The sequence below is a fragment of the Podarcis tiliguerta genome (assembly GCF_965153285.1).
Source record: "Podarcis tiliguerta genome assembly, chromosome: 1".
NCBI lineage: Eukaryota > Metazoa > Chordata > Lepidosauria > Squamata > Lacertidae > Podarcis > Podarcis tiliguerta.
The window spans coordinates 5,009,657-5,030,666 of NC_139534.1; the positions used below are offsets into that span (position 1 = coordinate 5,009,657).

The 21,010-nt window shown below is 48.5% G+C and overlaps 1 protein-coding gene across 16 annotated transcripts in view; it reads left to right on the plus strand.

Moving 5' to 3' along the window:
* Positions 1-5,683: 5,683 nt before the first annotated feature.
* COL6A3 (collagen type VI alpha 3 chain) overlaps positions 5,684-21,010 on the plus strand; it is a 107,363-nt gene continuing 92,036 nt past the window's right edge. For 8 of the 16 annotated variants that reach the window (XM_083400212.1, XM_083400220.1, XM_083400221.1 and 5 more), the window contains exon 1: positions 6,262-6,461. The gene's annotated coding sequence lies outside the window, so the exon portion shown is untranslated. Of the gene's footprint in view, positions 5,956-6,261; positions 6,462-21,010 lie in introns of those variants that run through there. The other 8 variants (XM_083400213.1, XM_083400219.1, XM_083400214.1 and 5 more) reach the window with 5 other exon arrangements.

A 21,010-nucleotide genomic window follows, 5' to 3' on the forward strand; every position in this document is an offset into this window, starting at 1 on the left:
AGGCAGTCTGTGTTTTCTATGGCAAGCACCAGACATTAGTTTCCCTCTTGTCACCAGGTTCCACAGGCTTCCTGTAGCCATGTAGAGAAATCTAGGGAAGCCTTATCATTTCACGACTCCTTTTTTTTTTGAGGGGGGCAAGGAAAAAAAATATTGGGTGGTCATGAAGGTTAAGCCATGAGGGTCGAAAGGCTGCAATGTCTATACTGCATTGACACATGTGGAAATGTAACAGTATAGCTAGTTTGCTACCCTCCAAACTCCTAAAGCTTCTTCTTCTGTTATGAATATGGCTTCTCTGCTTCATAATGAGGCTAAACAACAATTTCTGGGCCATGTCGCCCCTTTAATATTGGGTTCCTGAATGGGACTTATAACCACCAATACCTACTGGGTTTACCAAATTGTTATACCCTGCAGTGCAGTTCTGTCTCTCCTGTGGTTGCTTCAGCAGAAAACAAGTGGTGAAGTTATAGCACAACTGTACCCAAAACCTTTCATTCAGTTTCTCCCTATTAACTTGTGTGCAGTTTGGCCTGGCAGCTTCGTGCTCCCCTGACCCCCAGCTGCGATGCTTTAATTATGGCCTTGATCTAAAGAAACGTAATTATTTTGGTCATCTTGTGGGTTTGTTCCCTTTAATTATCATTTGGCCCAAAGATGAATGTGGTGTGTAGGGTTCTACATATACAATTACAAAGGAAGAGCCAAATGTTTTGACCTATAGTTCATCAATCATGAGTAAACGGGACAAACAGAAATTCAATACAATTTTTATGCAAACCCAGAGCTATGTCTCTTGCAGAAAGTCAGAAGTTTATACACATCTCTACTGGCGTTTCTTCTTGAACTATGGCGAAGGAGACAACTGGAGGTCTAAGGAACATTTGTTGGTGGCCCTCAGTGGCTGATGCTGGCTGCTCTTTCCAGCTCTCAGATGGCAACATTACTGACAATGAAATCTTGTTTTTCTGCTGCTGTTGCTTCTGCCTAGAGCTGGTGAGTGGAGCCAAATTGAGTGGCAAGGGACCTTTTACAGCTAAGGGTCCAGAGGGTGATGCTGGAGACACCAAAAGCCCACGATGTGAGTTTTGTGATGAAGGGCAGTAGAATGAATCAGTGGCGTAGCGTGGGTTGTCAGCACCCGGGGCAAGGGAAGTAATTTGCGCCCCCTAACCTGGGGCAAGGCAAGTAATTTGCGCCCCCCCGCTGCACTGTCCCTCCCCCAGATAGTCCCTCGCTCTCTCTCCGCACCGCACCGCACGTCTGGCACCCTCCCCTCCACAGTGGGCGGCGACCCGGTGGCTCAGATCGGATTCGCACAGCCAGCACTGCAGTGAGAGAGAGTGAGTGAGCCAGGTAGGGGCAGAGAGCTGCGAGCGCGAGCGCGCCCCCCCCCAGATGTTGCGCCCGGTGCAGCCGGCCCCCCCTGCACCCCCCACGCTACGCCACAGGAATGAATAAATGGATGGATGGATGGATTGTATCTGTTCTGACTTGGACTGCAGTCTTGTATTGTTGTTGTTCTACGTACATAAGAGTCATAGAGTTGGAGGGTCATCCAGTCCAACCCCCTGCAATGCAGGAATCTCAGCTAAAGCACCCAGGAAAAGATGGCCATCCAACTTCTGCTTCAAAATCTCCAAGGAAGGAGAGTCTGCCACCTTCTGGCAGACTGTTCCACTATTGAACAGCTCTTACTGCCAGAAATTTCTTCCTGATGTTTAGTCAGAATCTCCTTTCTTGTAAGTCTTTGAAGCTGTTGGTTTGAGTCCTGCCCTCCACAGCAGTAGCCAACAAGCTTGCTCCCTCTTCCATATGACAGCCCTTGAGATATTTGAAGATGGTTATCATATTTCTTCTCAATCTCCTCCCCGTTGGTGAGGACCAGGTCCAAGATAGATGATCCCTTGATTGGTTCTTCTACCTTCTGGGAAATGAAATTATCAGAGAAGCAATGGAGATATTTGTTGGACCTTACATTCTTGGCAGAGTTTGCGTTCCAACAGATATCTGGGAAGTTGAAATCCCCCATCAGTAATATATCTTTCCTTTCTGAATGCTGCTGTTATTATATATATTTTTCCCTGGCTGGGACTCAAGGTGGCTTACAGACACAATAAGAATGGCTAAAAACATAGGAGGGAAACAATAATTAAAATACAGCTGAACACTGATTGAATTGAAATCATTTATGTATCTAAACTGTATTAAAAACATGCAGATTATTACAATACAAACAGCACCGCACCAGTCCTTTCATTAAAAGCCACCAGTTCCCCAAAGCCTGTTGGAACAACAAAGCCTTCATCAGCTAGCAGAAGGACAGCAAGGAGGGAGCCAGTCTAGCTTCTCTAGAGAGAAAGTTCCGATGTCTGGGAGCAGCCACCACCGAGAAGGCCCTCTCCCAAGTTCCCACCAAGTGTGTTTGAGAGGGTGGGGGGAACCAAAGAAGGGCCTCCCACGAAGATCTCAAAGCCCAGGAAGGGGCTCTATGAGGGAACAGAGTCTTTCAGATAGCTTGGATCTAAGCAACATAGGCTTTATAGGTCATAACCAGCACTTTGAATTATGCCCAGCAAAAGACCAGTAGCCTGTGGAGATGCTGTAACAAGGGAGCCGTCTGCTCCAATGACAAGCACTGGTCAACAATCTAGCTGCAGCTCTTTGAGCCAGTTGACATTTATGAACACTTTTCAAAGGCAGCCCCATGTAGAGCATGTTACAGTAATTGTTCAGGAGCTGATAACAGCTTTTTCTGAGGTTTCTGTGGTTACCTTTGAGTTTGTCCAGCCTGACAACATGAACAGGATTCTTGGAGAAATGCATCAACCATGTGTGTGTGTGTGTGTGTGTGTGTGTGTGTGTGTGTCCAACCCTTCCCAGGTCCAGGTTATCTATCTTGGCAACTGAGTTTATTCATGCTTGTTTGAGAGGGGTCCTTGTTCCAACTAGCAGGAAATACTAGGGTGTCCCTTGCTGAAAAAGTCATTTCTGGCTGTTGGACCCCAGTCTCTAACACAGCTTTCCTAGGAAAGGTCCTTGTGCTGTTGTGGAGGTCCAACTATTGCATGATGAAACTGATTACAGTGGTACCTTGCTAATGGGGCCTCCTGCTGCTGCCGCCGCGCAATTTCCGTTCTCATCCTGGGGCAAAGTTCACAACCCAAGGTACTACTTCCAGGTTAGCAGAGTTTGTAACCCAAATTGTTTGTAACCTGAAGTGTTTGTAACCCAAGGTACCAGTGTATTGGGATTCCTTTCTGTGGGAATGTTCAGGGATGCAGGAGAGGATACATTGTCTGATTATATCCTTTTCCAACTTGTGTTAACAAGTTCCACAATTTAGCAGAGTAACATTCCCCTTTTTAAACTTGCAGTGGATGCGTTTGCTCAGGCTCGCTAATACTGTTCTGGTATTTTCCTCTTATTCCCTCATAAAAGATAAGACACAAGACAGTCTTCTATAAAAGTAAAAAAAAATTTACTCACATATCATTCTGTTCACAATAGGATCCCAGAAGGCAGACTTAGCTTAGAAAAGTAACATACACTTGGAAATTATTCCATTAAGACAGTCCCTTTGTCCTCTCTTGGCTGGAGGCCAAGACAGCATCTTTGGCTAAGCAGATGTTGCTTCTTTGATGCATGTAGTCAAAGAGGGAGATGGCTGCCCTGCCCTGTGCTTTTGTCGTGCTCCCAACCCTGGTTGAAGGAGTGTTCAACATGAAGGTGTAAGTGATGGTTAGTTGATGGAGGACCCTGTGTGAGAGGCAGGGAAGGGAAGATTGCTCAGGATGGGAGGCTCAGAGATGAAAGCTCCCAGGTGAGAGCTGGGAGGGCTCACCTTTCTCTGTGTGAGACAAACTAAGATCTCCCTGTGAAGGAGAATTTTATATTATTCCCCCCCCCCCTTCTCCTCGATTCTGTTTTTGTTTAGGTTAGTTTGTTCTTCTATTGCAATGTATCATGAAAATTCTTAATAAAATCTTTCTTAAAAAAACCCAAACCCACTCCAAGTCTTGCATTATGTCCCCCAGCTGAACGCATGTGTAGTGGGACCCTGCCAGTTGCAATGCCTATACTCTAGAGCAGGTGTGGGAGCTTTCAGTCCCTCAGACGCTGCTGAGCTGCATCTCTCATCCTCTCTGGCCACTGGCCATCTTACTGGGGCTGATGGAAGTTGCAGCTCAGCAATATCTAGAGGGTCAAAGGTTCCCCATTCCTGTTCCAGGCTGCCCACCCCCCGGGAGAAGCCCTTCTGCCCTCTGCACGGCATACTTTCTGTTTCTAGCTGACCTGCTTCTTTACAGAGGTCTTTGAAAAGAGCTGAATTGATAATTTGTTCTGTGTACTAATTCTACCACTGTAATATTAGGTGTTGGATTGCACAATGACCATGCATCCCAACCAGACCTATGACCTGGGATTAGGCAGTCCTTTCCTTCTGTAATGCATTAGGTGAGAGCCTATCCAGATAAGGCTGAGGCACTGCTTCTCTAGACCAGATGGATGGGAGGGGGCCTGCTCTGGATTACACTCCCTTTGAAGGAGCAGGTACGCAGCTTCTAGATCCATGGGTGTCACTGGCCCAATTTGGCATCTGATACGAACCACAAAATGGTCCTCCCAAACTGATGGAGATAGGTTTGGGATTTAAACCTGTGCCATGTGTGTGTGAAAATATGAGTGTTGTCAGGCTGTGAAGCCCTGTTTAGCAGAGTAAAAACGTTTATGCACGTTTGCGGCTGATTGGAAGCTAGGAATTAGGCAATTGCACATTTCAATCTCTGTTTACTTGTGATTTGCTTACTTTTCAGCCCTGAACTGAAGTTTGAGAGACCTCGGTGGCACAGAATGCCTTCTATCAGCTATGGCTAGTGACCCAGCTGCACCTCTATCTGGACAGGGATAGCCTAACATCTGCCGTTTCCGCTCTGGAAGCCCCTAGGTTACATTGCTGCAAAATGTTATACCTGTGGCTGTCTTTGAAGGTGGTGTGGAAACTGCAGCTGGAGCAGAATGTGATGTCCAGGTGGCTGACTTGGACAGAATGGTCTAATCACATCCCACCAATCCTGGCCTGGCTGCACTTGCCACCCATCAGTTTCTGGGCCCTCTTCAAACTGCTGGTTTGGGCCTTATGCAGATCAGGACCCCAATATCTCAAGGGCAGCCTCTCCATGGGAACGGAGCGCACAAAGGTTTCATTTCTGAAAATAAGGTTTCCTTTTTAAACAATAGTTCAATTAATTTGAGTCCATTTAAAAGTTTTATGATTCAGCTGCTTCAAAGTTAAATACCTGGGGGCGGGGGGAACACTATTTAAAACTCATTGGCCACCTATAATATCTGGGACAAATTAAGACGTGCATACATTCATATTCTGCAATATATTAATCTCAGGACAGCAAAAGCAGGACAGCAGCAGCAACACCCTTTTTGCCACTTTAATAACTCAAGCTAAGTGAAAGTTGCAGAACTTTGTTGCAAAAGGGCGTATGTATTAAGACACCTCCAATGTTAGTTTTGTCTATTACGGTAGGCCTGGGGATCGCGCCAAAAGCCCAAACCGTGTTTATTCAAAACCCGTAGGGCTCAGAGGGGGGTGGGATTCCCCAGGTCATTTCTCCCCGACGCCCGACCCTTTCCTGCCCGCTTTTCATTGTATAAACTTTTAGGCGCGCATGTGAAGCCGAACGCGCGCAAGTGAAATGCGGGCCGGTTGCGGGCTGACTGAATGACGGGAGGCTCTCGAACCAAGGTCAATTCGAAGCAGCAGCAGCAAGGCCCCGTTTCCTCCAGCCCAGCCCCCCCCCCCCGGACGGCCCTCTTTCCGGAGCTGCCTTGCGCTCCGTCTGCTTTGCACCGCGCACGGATGGTTGTGGGCTGTGCGCAGGCAGAGAGATCTCGCCAGCAACGTTCTGGGTAATATCACGTTGACAGAAAACCAAGGTAACTTCGAGTTCAGGGCTTTTTCTCACTCGGGCGCATTCTCACGTTCTCCTTTTCCCGAATCTCGAATTCAGAAGGAAGTTGGCGCCGAAACCAAAGTTTGACAGGAGAAACACGTGCGGGGGGAGCGGCGTTTCCCGCGGATTCTGGGCGCTGCTTGGCGCCGGGTGCGCGGGGCGGCGCGGAAGGAGGCGCTTCTGGGCAGCCGGGACCTGGGCCGGCCCCCCGCCCGCCCGCCCGCTGCTCGCCCCTTTGGCATCGCTGGAGGCGGCGCCGTCCCCGCCGCGTCTCCCGCCCCCCCCCCCGCCCCGCCATCCCCTCCGCCGCCCGCGCGGCAGGATTTTCCGAGCGCCGCCCCCCTCGCGCTGCGCCGCCGAGACAAGCGAGAGAGCGAGAGGCGCGAGAGAGGCGCGCGGCGCAGGGAAGAGGCGGCCAGAGGGAGAGCTGAGTCCGGCGCGCAACGCGGCCGCTCCGCTCCTGCCAGTCCCGCGTCGAGCTTCCTCGGGGTAAGCGCCCTGGTCGGGCTGCGCGGGGCGGGCGGGCGGGCGGACGGGGCTCCGGGCGGCTCGCTTTCGAAGGAGCCGTAGCGCCGGCTCGGGTGGGGTCGGCCGGAGGGGCCAGCGCGGGAGGAGAGTGGAGGGGGGCGAGCGAGTGAGCGAGCGAGCGAGGCAGCTCCGGGGCTGCAGGAGAAGCGGGCTGCCCAGTCCGCCCTCGGGTCGGGCGCCTTCTCCCTTCCGACGCATCTCCCAGTTTGAGGAGCAGATTCGCTCGGGGAAGTTGCGTCTCGCGGGTGATTTTGCTTTCCGTTGTCAAGTCTGACTTTCCCTGCATTTGCTGCCTGCTTTGTCTAGGTGTAAGACCTGCGTAGGTTGGTTGGTGAGTTAGTTGGTTTGCTTACTTATTTTCTTATTGATGGTACTTATAGCCCAGCTTTTATTCCATGGAGCTCCAGGTGGCTTACACGAATCTCACCCCCGCCCCATTGAACAACATCCCTGTGAGGTAGCTTAGGCTGAGAGGCCCAGGGTCATCCGCAGCAAATTTCCCAGCCAAGTGGAGGATTCGAACCTGGAAGATTCGAACCGGGTCTGACCCTCGAACCGCTGCTCCACACTGGCTCTCGAATCAGGCTAACTTTATTTGGATTGCAGAAGGAGAGGGTGTGCTGAGGGGGGAGGAATGTTGGTATTTGCTCAGGAAAAGCCGATTCAAATCAAAATACACGGGCAGACAAGTGACTGCTGTTTGATGCAGCTGCCGGGTTCTGCCTGAGTCAGGAGAGGATTCCCTAAGAGGCGGCTTTGCCAGGTTTAGTACCCAAAAGGTCTATCTTACAGAGCAAGGATGTGGGCAAGGTTTGTGGGCAGAAGGACGGAGCCCTTTAGGATGCATTTATTAGGGCTGGCCTCCACACGGATGCAAAGGAGTCCTGGATGCCCAAAGAGGGCAGAGCCTGGGCATCCCTTCACCCTTGACTGTGCGATGCCAGAGAAGGCACAAACAGTGTATACAGAGCAGAAATGGTGTCTTGTCTGGCTGCCTGAAGCAACAAGAAGAGGGGAAAGTAGAGTTAAGTAAAATGCACCAGGGAACTGTTTGGGTCTCTGTGAAGTGTTCTGGGGCGCAGGAGGGATCTCTAGAGGATTGACACTTTAGGGGAATTGCCTTTATCTCAGCCTTCAGCCCTAATGAACCATCCCTCCATGGCACTGATCTCACATGGACATGGGTTCAGCATAATCCTCATATTCCATAATGGACTTGGAAGTCTCATCGTGGGACAGGGACACACCCTTTGGCTGCTAAAAAGAAGGAGCTAGATGGCCCTTGGGGTCCCTTCCAGCTATGATCACAGGTCTTCTCTGTTAACTGTGCAAAGACTAAATACAACTCCTCTTCTTTCCTTACAAACTGAGCTCCGGGACCATGTAGCTCTGCAAGTATTAAGAAGAAATCTACCCATCAACACCTAATCATGTTAGTGGGATAATAATCTGCTGACCTTTTGTTCCTCTTAAAGGTTCCTTCAAGCTGGAAATCGTAATTAAGCTAAGTACTTCTCTGGGAATGTTTGCAATGGAACTAAAATGAATTGAAAATGTGAAATTCAAGGCTATGGTCTGTGCCCACTTTACAAAACTATTCCCCTTTTGAGGTTGCAATCTTATACATGTACAGTAGCATGAGGGTAGATTCCTCTTTAAGCAGCGAGGCTGGAGATTGCACAGTAAATCTGTAAGTGTATGAATGCAGGATTTCCAGCTTAATGTGTATTTTGCAACCCTTTTCCAAATGAAGGTATCAAAATTTAATGGTGGTGCAAACTTCAGCATGTCAAAACTCTGCCAGATTTGGTTCCAAATACAAGGCCTTGGCAAATAACAAAACTAAGGGCGACATTCCACCTCATGCTGTTACTAATGTTCTGTCTGTGCAAGCGCTACGGCTTGTAAAATGAAAAAAAAAACCCTTCTCCCTGTGCACTTTTCTGGAGGTTTGGAGGACATGCGGGTGGAGGGAGAGGAGGGAGGGAACGCCCCATCCTACAAGCGGAAGCTCTTGTGCAAGGCTTCCGCTCCCAGAGCTCATTACATGACTCCCACCTCAAAACGTTGCTCTTGTGTTCAAACGGAACAAGTGTGCTGAGGTACAGAATCTGGATCTCTTGCTTTAAAACGTTAGCAATTTCTTGATATGCAAATTTATCTGACATGTTGTAGTCACACTTCAGCCACAAACTCACAAGGTGACCTTATGAAAGCTTTCATTTCTCTCTGTCAGTCTCCGCTCCACAAACAGAAGTATATATTATGGGAAGAGTAATATGGCGCTGCCTTAACATGACGGTTGTATGAGAAGCACTTTGGACATTGGAAGCGCTCTATAAATGCTGAGTGTGATCATAGCTCCAAAGGCACCATGAGCGATGTTCGTTGATTCCTGGTGCCTCTCTTGGAACTATTCCTTGGTTGCAAAGTAAATGAGCACAGCATACAGTGTGCAAAATGGAACTTTCAACAAATTAGTTGGCTTGCTTATTTTTGCTTTCGATATTTACATAATAGTGATGTCACCCCTGGGATCCCAGTTGCCAATGTCACATTTATAGCAGAGAAAATAATGATACTGCAGGAGGAAAATGTTTCTTCGGGTATTGCTGAAGTTTAAAAGTGACAGAGTACTGTCCTAATTAGGAAGCTAGAGAATCACAAAGAACTCTGCTTGTGGGGAGCTCAAGTTGCACTCCACCCCCGCCACCCCACTGCTTCCATGAATTGTAGATAATTCAAAGCCAACACTATCATGGCCCTGTAGACTGACTGACCTGTCAGTTAAAAGCTACTGCCCCCCCCCCCGTGTGATGAATGCAACATCACCACTGTGAGCATCCAGTTCTGCCATTTTTGCAGCTTTTTTCAGTTGAAAATAAAGAACAAACGCAGCCCAAAGTAGCTGCAGAAAATAGCCTTTATTTCTCTTATATGAATGGATAGCTGTTTACTTTATGTAACTGTGACTGGTTTTATAGAGGCTGCTATGAAGGAAGCATGGAATCCGACCCATATATATATATATTTAGTAGCTCAGTGTGTTCCAGAAAAGAAGAGCAGTGGTAATGCAGTCAAACTTTGGTTCCCGGATGGCTCCGTTTTGGAATGTTTCGGCTCCCGAAAACCTGGAAGTAAATGCTCCGGTTTTCGAACGTTTTTCAGAAGCTGAGTGCAGGAAGCTTTTGCAACCAATCGGAAGCCACGCCTTGGTTGTTGAACATTTTGGAAGCCGAACGGGCTTCTGGAACGGATTACGTTTGACAACCAAGGTTTGACTGTGGGCTAATATACAAATGTTGCAAAAGTGTTGCAGAAACATGTGGAAAGGAGGTCACCAATAACTGTGTAACTAACTGCCAAGGGCATGAAAACTAAACCTGGGCTCCTCCTCTGGGAGATTTCTGTTATGACGGATCTCTGAGAAGCCTATGCCGTTTTCTCTGAGTAGCACTCACTTCCTCACCCCAGGGTGAGAAAGATATCCCTGGCCAAACCCTGCTTTCTGCCCAGTGGCGTAGCGTGGGGGGTGCAGGGGGGGCCGGCCGCACCGGGCGCAACATCTGGGGGGGGGGCGCTCGCACTCACAGCTCTCTGCCCCTACCTGGCTCGCTCACTCTCTCTCACTGCAGTGCTGGCTGTGCGAATCCGATCCGAGCCGCCGGGTCGCCGCCCACTGTGGAGGGGAGGGTGCCAGGCGTGCGGTGCGGTGCGGAGAGAGAGCGAGGGACTATCTGGGGGAGGGACAGTGCAGCGGGGGGGGGGGGCGCAAATTACTTGCCTTGCCCCGGGTGCTGACAACCCACGCTACGCCACTGTTTCTGCCTGTACCTTCAGCTCAGTGCTCAATGACTAAGGCAGGAATGGCTCAGATCCCATGCGTTCCAGCGGTTTCACTGGCATTGGGAGAGAAGCTCTGTCAGTTTCTTTGTGGTTCTTTCCCCTGCAGTGATTCATAGGCCCCTTACACGATATGCTTAGCTGCAGGGACCCCTGAGATTCCCCCGGAGGCACTACTCTAACTCTTGGCCATCCTTGCACAGGAACCAGGGAATCCTTTCTCTCCCCGCCTTCCCACAGGCTTTGCTGATTCATACCTTATTTGTTTGTGGGCTGCAATTTTTTGGTCTGATTTCCTTATCCCACGTCTGGAAATTTCTAAAAATCTTACTGCTGGGATTGATTACTGGCCAAGTTTTAACAACCATTTTTGTTTCTGAGTTACTTTAAAACTACTCTGAGCATTATTATTTCTCCTTTTGTTTGCTTTCTGGTCAGATTTTTATTTCTTCAAGTGTGGGCTCTATAGTGTCGAAATACCAGGCTGTCTATGGTTTAAAATTTGTTCAAAATTGAATAAGCTGACATATGTAAATTGGCAATTCGGAGATTTAGGCTTGGCTTGAATTTGTGTTCCCCACTGAGCTTTCCATCTCCTGAATCCTCTGCATGTGCCAGGACATGGAGGCGTGCCCCCCCCCCGGGACCCCCAGCTATGGAGAGGGGAGTGGGAACCTCTCATGGGGGCTGAAGAGGCTCTGCACCAGTGGACCGGGACACTTGATCTGTTGAGTTGGTGGGTGGGTTTGTGGAGGCCTGAACAATGTCCTTTCCACCTCATCCCACAAGTGACAGCAGCCACACCTATTATTTGCTTTGCTTTAGTATACTTTCTTGGAATGATTTCTCTGTAGCTTAAGAACAATGAAGAACACATCAGAGGAAAGCTTTTACCTGGCTACCTGTTCTCAATATTCCCTTCTGCCCTTATAACATTTTGGGGCTAGTCACTTTTTCACCCTCCATTCTTTCACTCCCTTCATCTCATCACATACAGTCATACCTCATGTTACGTCCGCTTCATGTTACGTTCCTTCAGGTTACGTCCCGCAGCGACCCGGAAGTACCAGAAAGGGTTACTTCCGGGTTTTGCCGCTCGCACATGTGCAGAAGCGCAATATGAAGTCACGCGCATGCGCATAAACACAAGATGATGTCACGCACATGCGCAGAAGCAGCAAATTGCAACCCACGCAGGCATGCCACTGCGGGTTGCGCTCTTTTCATGTTGCAAACAAGCCTCCAGAATGGATCCCGTTCGCAACCAGAGGTACCACTGTACACCGATTTGATGTCTACATGCTTAATGTTAGCATGAAAGGGACCTGCACACCTACAAGTGTATGCATATAGGCTCCTTTCTTTCACGCTCACACTGCATCCCATGGTGTGGGGGACAACAACAGAATCTTCCAGTGTGCATATAGGGGGAGCCTCTGCCATACTCTTCAAAGGCGCCAGAGATGCTTTTGACCAGGCTTCCTCAACCTCAGGCCTCCAGATGTTTTGAGACTACAATTCCCATCATCCCTGACCACTGGCCCTGCTAGCTAGGGATCATGGGAGTTGTAGGCCAAAAACATCTGGAGGGCCGAGGTTGAGGATTCCTGCTTTTGACTCTTAACTTCCAACATGGCCAGTGGTCAGGGAAGATGGGCGTTGTAATCCAGCCATGTCAGAGCCTGCAGGTTGGGGAGCATGCTGCAGTGTGGCCAGCCAACAGAACCGAGAGGGGGGCTATGAGTCAGTTCTCAGTGGCTCCTGCTGATTTCTGTGGGATTAGCAGGGGTCTGTTTAATCCCCATTCCAATGGTGTCCCAGAGGTTAACACATATAAACTCACAACTGCCATTCATTCTTAGGAGAAAAGGTGAACAATTACAGTGGTGGCCCCACCACCACACTGGGCCTCCCAAGCAGTACCAAAGCATGCTTGCACACTCTGCCCTTAAGGCCCCTCCAGTGTTGTGGGTGAGGATCAATACTTTCTTCTTCCCCAAACTCCTAGAGCCTGAAGATGCCCTGATATACCATGCAAAAGATAACAGGGCACTCTTTTGCATAAGTGGGCATGTGTCTTGGTGGGCAGGGGTTAGATGGTGGGTCAGTAGAATGCAGACTCAAAAGCGCCACAAGTGGGGAATATACAGAACAGTGAACAAAAAAAGGAGGGCAGGCTTTTCTTGTTGTGGTGGACCAATTAAACCTAGGCTGGTTGGCATACATATTTGTTCCCAAAGGCCTTGTTGCCACTTACAATCCATTCTGGATCCATAGAGTCCCATATATTTCTAAAGCTTTGGGGTTTGAAGGGAAGCAGATATACTGCTTTTTTGCTTGATTTATTACTGGCAAACTTGTGCATGAAATCAGGTCTGGTTCTGGAACCCTTCTGTTTTTCCACACAACAAATTAATAATATCCTTTGCATAACAAATTCCTGCTCTGAAATTTGCTGCAAGTTTGTTTTGAAAGGGTAATATATTCCCCATGATATTTTGGTTATTGAAGCAATTAAATGCGAGCTAGATTATAGGACTGTCATCAGTGGCGTAGCGTGGGTTGTCAGCACCCGGGGCAAGGCAAGTAATTTGCGCCCCCAAACCCGGGGCAAGGCAAGTAATTTGTGCCCCCCCCTGCTGCACTGTCCCTCCCCCAGATAGTCCCTCGCTCTCTCTCCGCACCGCACCGCACTGCATGCCTGGCACCCCCCCCCCCTCCACAGTGGGCGACGACCCGGCGGCTCGGATCGGATTCGCACAGCCAGCACTGCAGTGAGAGAGAGTGAGTGAGCCAGGTAGGGGCAGAGAGCTGCGAGTGCGAGCGCACCCCCCCCCCCGATGTTGCGCCCGGTGCGGCCGGCGCCCCCTGCACCCCCCACGCTACGCCACTGACTGTCATGTGGACCCACAGCCTGTTGGAAATTCTGATCCAATGCAAGGGAGGTGTCTTGGACCTGGTGCTCTACAGTGTTGCCAGTCTGGTGACTGCAGGTACCATGGCACCTGCAAAGTCTTTCTCTGTTGCCCCCCAGGATGAACCATAACCTTCCTTTCCTTTCTTCCTTCCTTCCCAAAAGAAAGTTGCTAGCATCTTTAGAATCTGAGTTATGAGGCAAAACTTGCCAGTTAGCATGCTCCAGTGTTTACCTGAACATCTCTTTGCCATCCTGTGGGTGCCCATGTGCCTGGAAAGGGGAGATGCGTGGCTGCCGCCTGCATGCATGGGAGGGAGGGCTGCTCATGTATGTGTGGTCTGTGAGGAAAGATTGCATGTGAATATGTGGTCTGTAAGAGAGAGAGTTAGAGGAAGAGAGAGGTGTCCATGTGAATAAAGTGCACATACAGGAGTGAGCGAGCGAGCGAGCAGGTGAGAGATGCGCGTGTGCCTGTATGCACCTACTGTGCGTGAGGGAAGGAGTGGGGCATGGTCCCTTGTACATTTTTCCTGGTGCTGGGCTGTGTTTATGTGAGAAATCAGTATGGTGTGATCTTCACAGTCGGGACAGCTGGGCATAGTTGACTTCCCATGGTAAGCCTAAGGCTGCCTGAGGTGGCATGGTGTGTGTCTGTGTGTGTGTGTGTGTGTGTAAGCAGTAGTGACTCTGTGTTCTGTGGTGCAATGCCCTGTCTCCTCCTTGGGAGCCATTTTGTGACTGGTGGCCACACCACTTTCTCAAAATTCAAAATGTGCCCACAGGTCCGAAAAGGTTGGCAACCCCACTCTGCAACTTACTTATCAATGACTTTGATGAAGGACAAACTTGTCAAACTTATCAAAGGCCCGGGAGGGACAGCCAACACCTTGGGAGGCAGAAATAAAACAAATGAATATGGATAGGATGAAAATCAGGGTGCAGATTTACAGCATGAAGTTAAGCAAGGACAAATGCAACTTCTGCAATTAGGCAGAGACACCTCACAGATATAGGATAGGGATGTACGTTCCCTAGTAACATCAATATATGTGGATATGATCTTGCTAACTGAACATAGCAGCAGTGTGATGTGCCTGCAAAAAAAAAAAAAAGTTTATGTGCTTTTTGGTTCCATTAATAGAAGCATCATTTCCAAGTCGCAGGAAGTAATAGTTACATTTTATTTGGTGCAGGTATCTGCACAATCAGAATGAATTTCAGGAACCAGAAAATTGTCTTGAAAAATACGACTTTCAAGCTGCCTGGTCCCCAAATGGCAACTGTGGCCCTGGTTTAAGGAGTCATTTGGCGCCTAGCTTATATATCCGATTTTCTAACACTGAGTCCTGAAGGGCTGTAACACAGAAGAGGCCAAAGAATTGTCCTCTGCTGCCTCAGAGGGTAGGAATAGATTAAAGGGGTTTAAGTTGTAAGAAATGAACCAAGTTGGAGAAATGAACCAATTCCTGGGAGGCCCTGTGGTCTCTCCTTCCCCTGGCATCTTCCAGCAGAGACTTGAAGGCTTTCCTGTGTGTCGAAGCAGGAGGTTGAGACTAGGCCTTCTCCAACTCTTTGATTCTAAGAGAACTGTCACAATCTTTGTAGACAAGGAGTTGCCACAAAGCTTATGGAGATCACTGAAATAAATTTTAATAATGAACATCAAATCCATTAATTAGTACGCCACTGAAAGCAGTATCTGAGTTGACTTAGCACTAAAATCCGCAGAAAGGGGCAAAGGAATACATTACGTATAGAGTTGTGCTCTCAAGGAAATGACGCTCCTTTTCTGAAGGGGTCTGACCTCGTTCACAGGCTTTCCTAGGGTAAAGCCCAAAACTGCAGTAGGTGTAACTGCCATGCTTTTCAAGGGGGATTTTGCAGAAGTGTGACTGGGCCACAGATCAATGTTCTTTTCCCTATACAAGGGGGCAACTGACCCCGTGATTGTGCAGGAATCTAGTTCTGCATCAGCCAATTTCAACAAACTTTCTCCTGGACTGAACGAGCTCTGTTACCTGGTTTTTTCCCTTCTGATTCAGAAGCCCAGCGTTGGAGTGCCATCATTTTTTCCAGATCCTAATGTTCTGTATTCCACATTAAGATGTTGAGTGGCATGGGTGGAGGGAGGGTGGTTGGTAAAATATGTGGTTGTATACAAAGACTTGTTGAGTTTTTAGGGAGTTTCTTGCTTTTTTCCATAAATAATCCCCCCGCCCGCCCCTTACTAGCTTACGTTGAAGGCATCAGAGGCAGAAAACAGGCAAAGCCTAGTTATAAATACCATTTACAAACAAATAAATAAAAGTCTTCTTTATGACAGTGCCACTTTTATTTCTTTGACCTTCTTCCTCTCTCCTCGGGTTTATTTGCACTTTCCCCTGGCATGGGCACAGAAGCACTGAGAAATGCACTGCAAGAAGCCATATTAGAGCCAGGAAGCGTTGGCCTTTGTGTCTTGAGATGGGAAAGGAACGTGTGAGGTTGCAGAAATGAGTTATTTTTCTTATTATTGTTGAACAGATAAAGCCTTGTTCTCTGGGCTTTGGTTTTTCACAACAGAGGGCTCTAGCTAAATGTACCTTGATGCAGGCCTATGGAGACCACTTGGATAAAACCTCTTTCCTCAGTCTCACCCTCTCTGGAGATCTACGACGATGGTCTCCAGTGGCTGACCTGGGCTCTACGCAAAGACTGCAAGAGGGAACATACAAATGAATAATGACCTGAGCCTGAGGTTGAGTTGTGGTAGAAATCCGAAGGGCTGGGCAGCATGTGATCTCTTCGGAGCAAAGAAAAAATCAGCACGAAGTGTGCTATATGTGCAAAGAGCAATTTGAATGTTGCAACATTTTATTCCCCTTTGCCCCTGGGTTATGAGACACAGCTATCAAACTGGATTGCTAGCCCAGGGAAGTTGAGCAGGCAGGACTTCCTGCATCAAGCCTGTTACCATATTTTGCACCAGAGGGGACAGTGGGATTTCATTAGCTATATCCGTCCTGTGGGTAACCCATGATTGATCGGTGGTACTTCACTAGGTCCCATTCACCATAGTGATCTGATATGGGACAGGTCCCAAGCTTGGACCCTCGCACAGCTGTTCTCGGTGATCAGGCACTAACTGTCAGGGGCTTTATGCTGTCAAGCTGGCATAGATAAGACTCCGGGCTCACGGCCAGTTCCAATGTATTTGATTTATTGACAACGTTCAAAAGTACATCTCCAGCGTTTCAATTTACGTCCGGCCCTTGTGGCACAGTTGCCGCGTCTACTCCCCCCCCCCTTTCTTTACCCAGCATGTAAGTCTGTGGAAACCCCGCCCCTGACTTCCTCTGTGTACAGAATGACTTGTTCCAGGCTCGTCCTCCTCCCTCCCTGTGTCAGGCTCGCTGTCAGACGACAGGCTGCTAATGATCTCTTTAGGCTGTCTAGAAGTGCTGGTTTCTGTTCTTGAATCTTTTCCCGTTTGCCTCTCCCTGACAGTAACTGATGGTGGATTTTGTTCCTGCATGGTTCCTCTTGCAGCAGACCTGTGGAAATCTGGATTAGGCTGGTGTCTGCACAATCCTAAATGAATCATGTTTGGACAGGTTGACATAGGTTTTTAATGGATCTTTTTCTGGTTTGTGTTCCACTGTAATCTAAAAGAGTGTGGTGCCTAGAAACTCAGAGTTTTAAAGAAAAAGTGTGAAATTTGAGGTTCGCAGTAATTCCATATCCAGTCCCAATCATGCTGTGTATGGCGCTGTAAAAGCGATAGGAAAGTATAGGTGTAATACCCTGGGATATCAGCAAATTATTTATTTTGCCTTACTCTTCTGTGCATGAGTATCCTTAGACACTTGCCAGCAGTATATGCCTCAATTCAAAGTAAGTGTTTTATGCAAAAAAGAAACAATGGATCTGTGCGTGTGCACACACCAGGCTACATACAGTGGTGCCCCGCAAGACGAAATTAATTCGTTCTGCGAGTTTTTTCGTTCTACGAGTTTTTTCGTCTTGCGAAGCACCAATGTGTATTGACGGTTTCCCATAGGAATGCATTGGCGGTTTTAAAAAAAAAGGCGCAAGATGTTTCATCTTGCGAAGCAAGCCCATAGGGAAATCCGTCTTGCGAAGCACCTCAGAAAACTGAAAACTCTTTCGTCTTGCGAGTTTTTCGTCTTCCGAGGCATTCGTCTTGCAGGGCACCACTGTAATTTTGTTAGGGAAACCGATGCACAGTTCTTTTTTAACTGAAACTGATCTACTACTATCTGAGAAACATCTGTCATCTTGATGCATTCAAGAAGCTGTCATGGGGACTGAGGGGTCTGATCCCTTGATGGCCTTGTGCATAATTTAATCAGTATTAATGAACAACTGTAGATGATCCAGATCTCAGTGGACAAACATCCAGGAAATCAGTTGCTTCAGGCTGAGGAGATTGCTGGCCAAGGATTTAACCGTCTAAATTGGAAGACTAATGAATCTTGCACACAAACTACTGTATGGATTTTAAAAATTTAAATTTTGGCTCCCGCCCCTTGATTATATCAGCCTATCTAGAATCGTAATTTCCTGGACATATCCGGAATACTGCAGCCGCAAGCAGTGTCCAGGCGGAAATCGGAGAAATGTCCGGGAAAATCTGGCCCTATGGCAGCCCTCTGTAACCACTGCAGGTGGAAGGCTCACCTTCAAATAAAAATAAATGAAATGTATGGAGGAGCATTCATTCGTGTGAGCACCACCCACACTCCCAGTGTCAATTGATATGTTCACAGCCCTGGCGCATGGTAACCATCCCAGAGATAACTAGGCCACAGACCTAAAAAAGATCTATGAGGCAGGGGGAAAATAAAACAGCCCGGCAGCTATCCCATGGAAGGTTTTGCTTCATAGTTTTAACTACAGAATTTCCACCCACATTATTATTCTTCTAAATCAGGGGTCAGCTACCTTTTTCATCAGGGGGCCGGTCCACTGTCCCTCAGACCTTGTGGGGAGCCGGACTGTATTTTGAAGGGGAAAAATGAACGAATTCCTATGCCCCACAAATAACCCAGATATGCATTTTAAATAAAAGCACACATTCTACTCATGTAAAAACACGCTGATTCCCAGACCATCCACGGGCTGGATTTACAGAAGGCGACTGGGCCGAATCCAGCCCCCGGGCCTTAGTTTGCCTACCCATGTTCTAAATTCTGAGTCCCCACTCAGAATCAAGCTTTTGTGTTTGAGCATGTTAAATACTAGTTGCACAAACACTGTAGCATCAGGAACAGTTTCTAATGTGTGCAGTGGGTGAGTCAACATTTGCATTATAGCCTGAGATTAATATCCCTTCTCAGACCAGAATCTCCTCCAGAAACCTACTCATAGCACTGAATAAACTACTCTTCGTGATGAATGGGAAGGAAAGCTATTGCCATCGTTAAGTAAAGGCCCCAAGTAATTTTGTGAACAAATGTGTGACGCTTGCCTAGAAAATCTCCTTGCCTTTAAGAGGCTTCAGGCTTTTAAGTTTCCACTTGTTCCAAGGTTTCTGGGAAGCAGTGTTATGTACTGAAGTTCTCACCCTGGGCCAACAGGGGGATACTTTAGATAGTTTTCACTCAGGTCCACATATGCAAATAAGGGATTGAAAGTGACGTTCAGTGATTGGATAGTTACAGAAAGTGGTTACTGTTGCGTTCTAGTGGAGCTCTATATAAGCAGGCTGGCTGAACCCTTCAGTTCAGTTCTGTTCTGGCCTGTGAATAAACAAGAGCTGTTTGAAGAATCGCTGTGTCATCTGATATATTCACCCACAACTTAACACAAAGGGATCCAGACTGGGGGACAAGTTATGGCTCCAGCATCAACAGCAGGAGGGCAGCACCTGCATCAGGCAACAGAAGTGCAAGAGGCAGCGTCTCATCTGCCACCAATGGCAGAGCGCATGGAAGCCCGGCCCACTGCGGCTGACCTCGCAAAGTGATGCAGATGGTGCATTCTCATGCCACATTCCAGGAGAGTGGCAGAGCCACTCCCGACCTAAAGAGGGGGGGGGGTGTTGCGGGCTCACGCCCCCGTCTACAATCTTGCGGGGCTGGCGCCAGCCCCGCAGGACTCAGGGATTCCCCAGTCTCATTAATATTCATCACCCTCAGCGCCAGCCAATCGGCTGGCGCTAGGGGCGGGCTTACTAGGTGCTCTTAAGGTCGGGGCAGCCCTGGCTCGCCCCTTTTCTTTCCTACAGCAGCTGCGGCTTCCCACCCACCCGCCCTCTAGGTTTGCATTCGGATTTGCTATGGGCTTCGGCTGGTCGCCGCAAGGGGCCTGGTAGGAGTTTTTCCATTTGGCTAATTGGCTGTATTTTGAAGCCACTTGGTTTTTTCGCCTACCTCGTAGCAAAACGTCACAACTCCTTGGTTTTGGCGGTTAGGCATTGGCAGGGGTATTGTTATGCAAATGAAGTCGGGGGGGGGGGAGGAACGCCATCACCTCCCCCAAATCTTGAAGGGTAGTTCGTTAAAGGACTCCGGGGGGCGTCGCCTCGTCTGAAACCTACGGAGGCTAGGGCCTAAAGTGCGCTCCCGAGCGGTAACCCCTTGGGGAGAGCCTAGGGATGTGCATCTCGGGGGCTCCCCCTGTTGGTGCTTAACCCTTCCCGGTTAGACCGGATAGTCTGTTAGGGCCAATGCCTAAAGCCAATACCTGTAATCAATAAAGTTGTGGCCATTTTTGCCCATTAACCTAAATTCTGGTGTCTGGTGTCTTTATTTACTCCATCTGTGGGAGAGGGCGAGAATCGCCACAAAACAGCATTGCCACCCATTCTTCTCTCTCCGCCAGCGCTGCTGGGCCAGGCACAAGGAAGTGGCAGCTTCCTCATGCGCCGCAGCCTCTCTCCAGTGTGGCAGATCTGTGCGTGGCACAACCCAGCTGAGGAAAGAGGTGGCAGTTCTCGACCACTGACTCTCCTCCACTCCGCCCCCAGATCAGGTCTGACCTGGGAACTGAGCTTGGGCTGGGCGTGAGCTTGCACGCCTGTTGCTTTTTAATTCAATCCAGAAAATGTGCCCAGGGAGTGGCACATTCCCATATCGCCTCAGGGGACAAAACAGGCTGGGCTCCCCCTCTCTAGCATCCTTCTCCTCCTCCTCCTCGTCATATGGCAGAACATTTTTGCCCAGAAGCTTGTGTTGTAGCATATCTCCTGTTTCCTTCTCTAGTCACATCCAAGAATTACCCATATGATGCTGACCATTTATCAAAAGAACAAAAATAAAATATTTTGTAATTCAGTCTTTCTTGCCATCCCATAGTGAAGAGCAACATTAAAATACAATAAAACAATATCCCATTTAATATAAGACCAATCAGTATGCATCAGCCAGTGGAGGGACAAATGCTTGGGCAAATAACCATGTTCTCACCTGGTGTTGAAACTCCCTTGGTGTTGGTGCTGGTCACCTCTGGAAAATGAGGGCATTCCAAAGTCAGGATGCCACCACTGAGAATGTCCCCTTAGTGGAATTTCCTGCCACAGAATGTGGTGATGAACGCTGTCTAAGAAGGGTCTTAAATGGGATGAGACAGATTTCTGTAGGATAAGGCTAGTGGTGACTATGAGGAATCAAAGTTAAATGGTACAACCTCAATATATTCAGGTGAAGTGTACTTCTGAATACCAACAGCTGGAAGCCTACAGTAGAAAGGGACTGCTTCATGCCATGTCCAGTAGTTTTGCGAAGACTGCGTTGGTCAGCGTGCACTG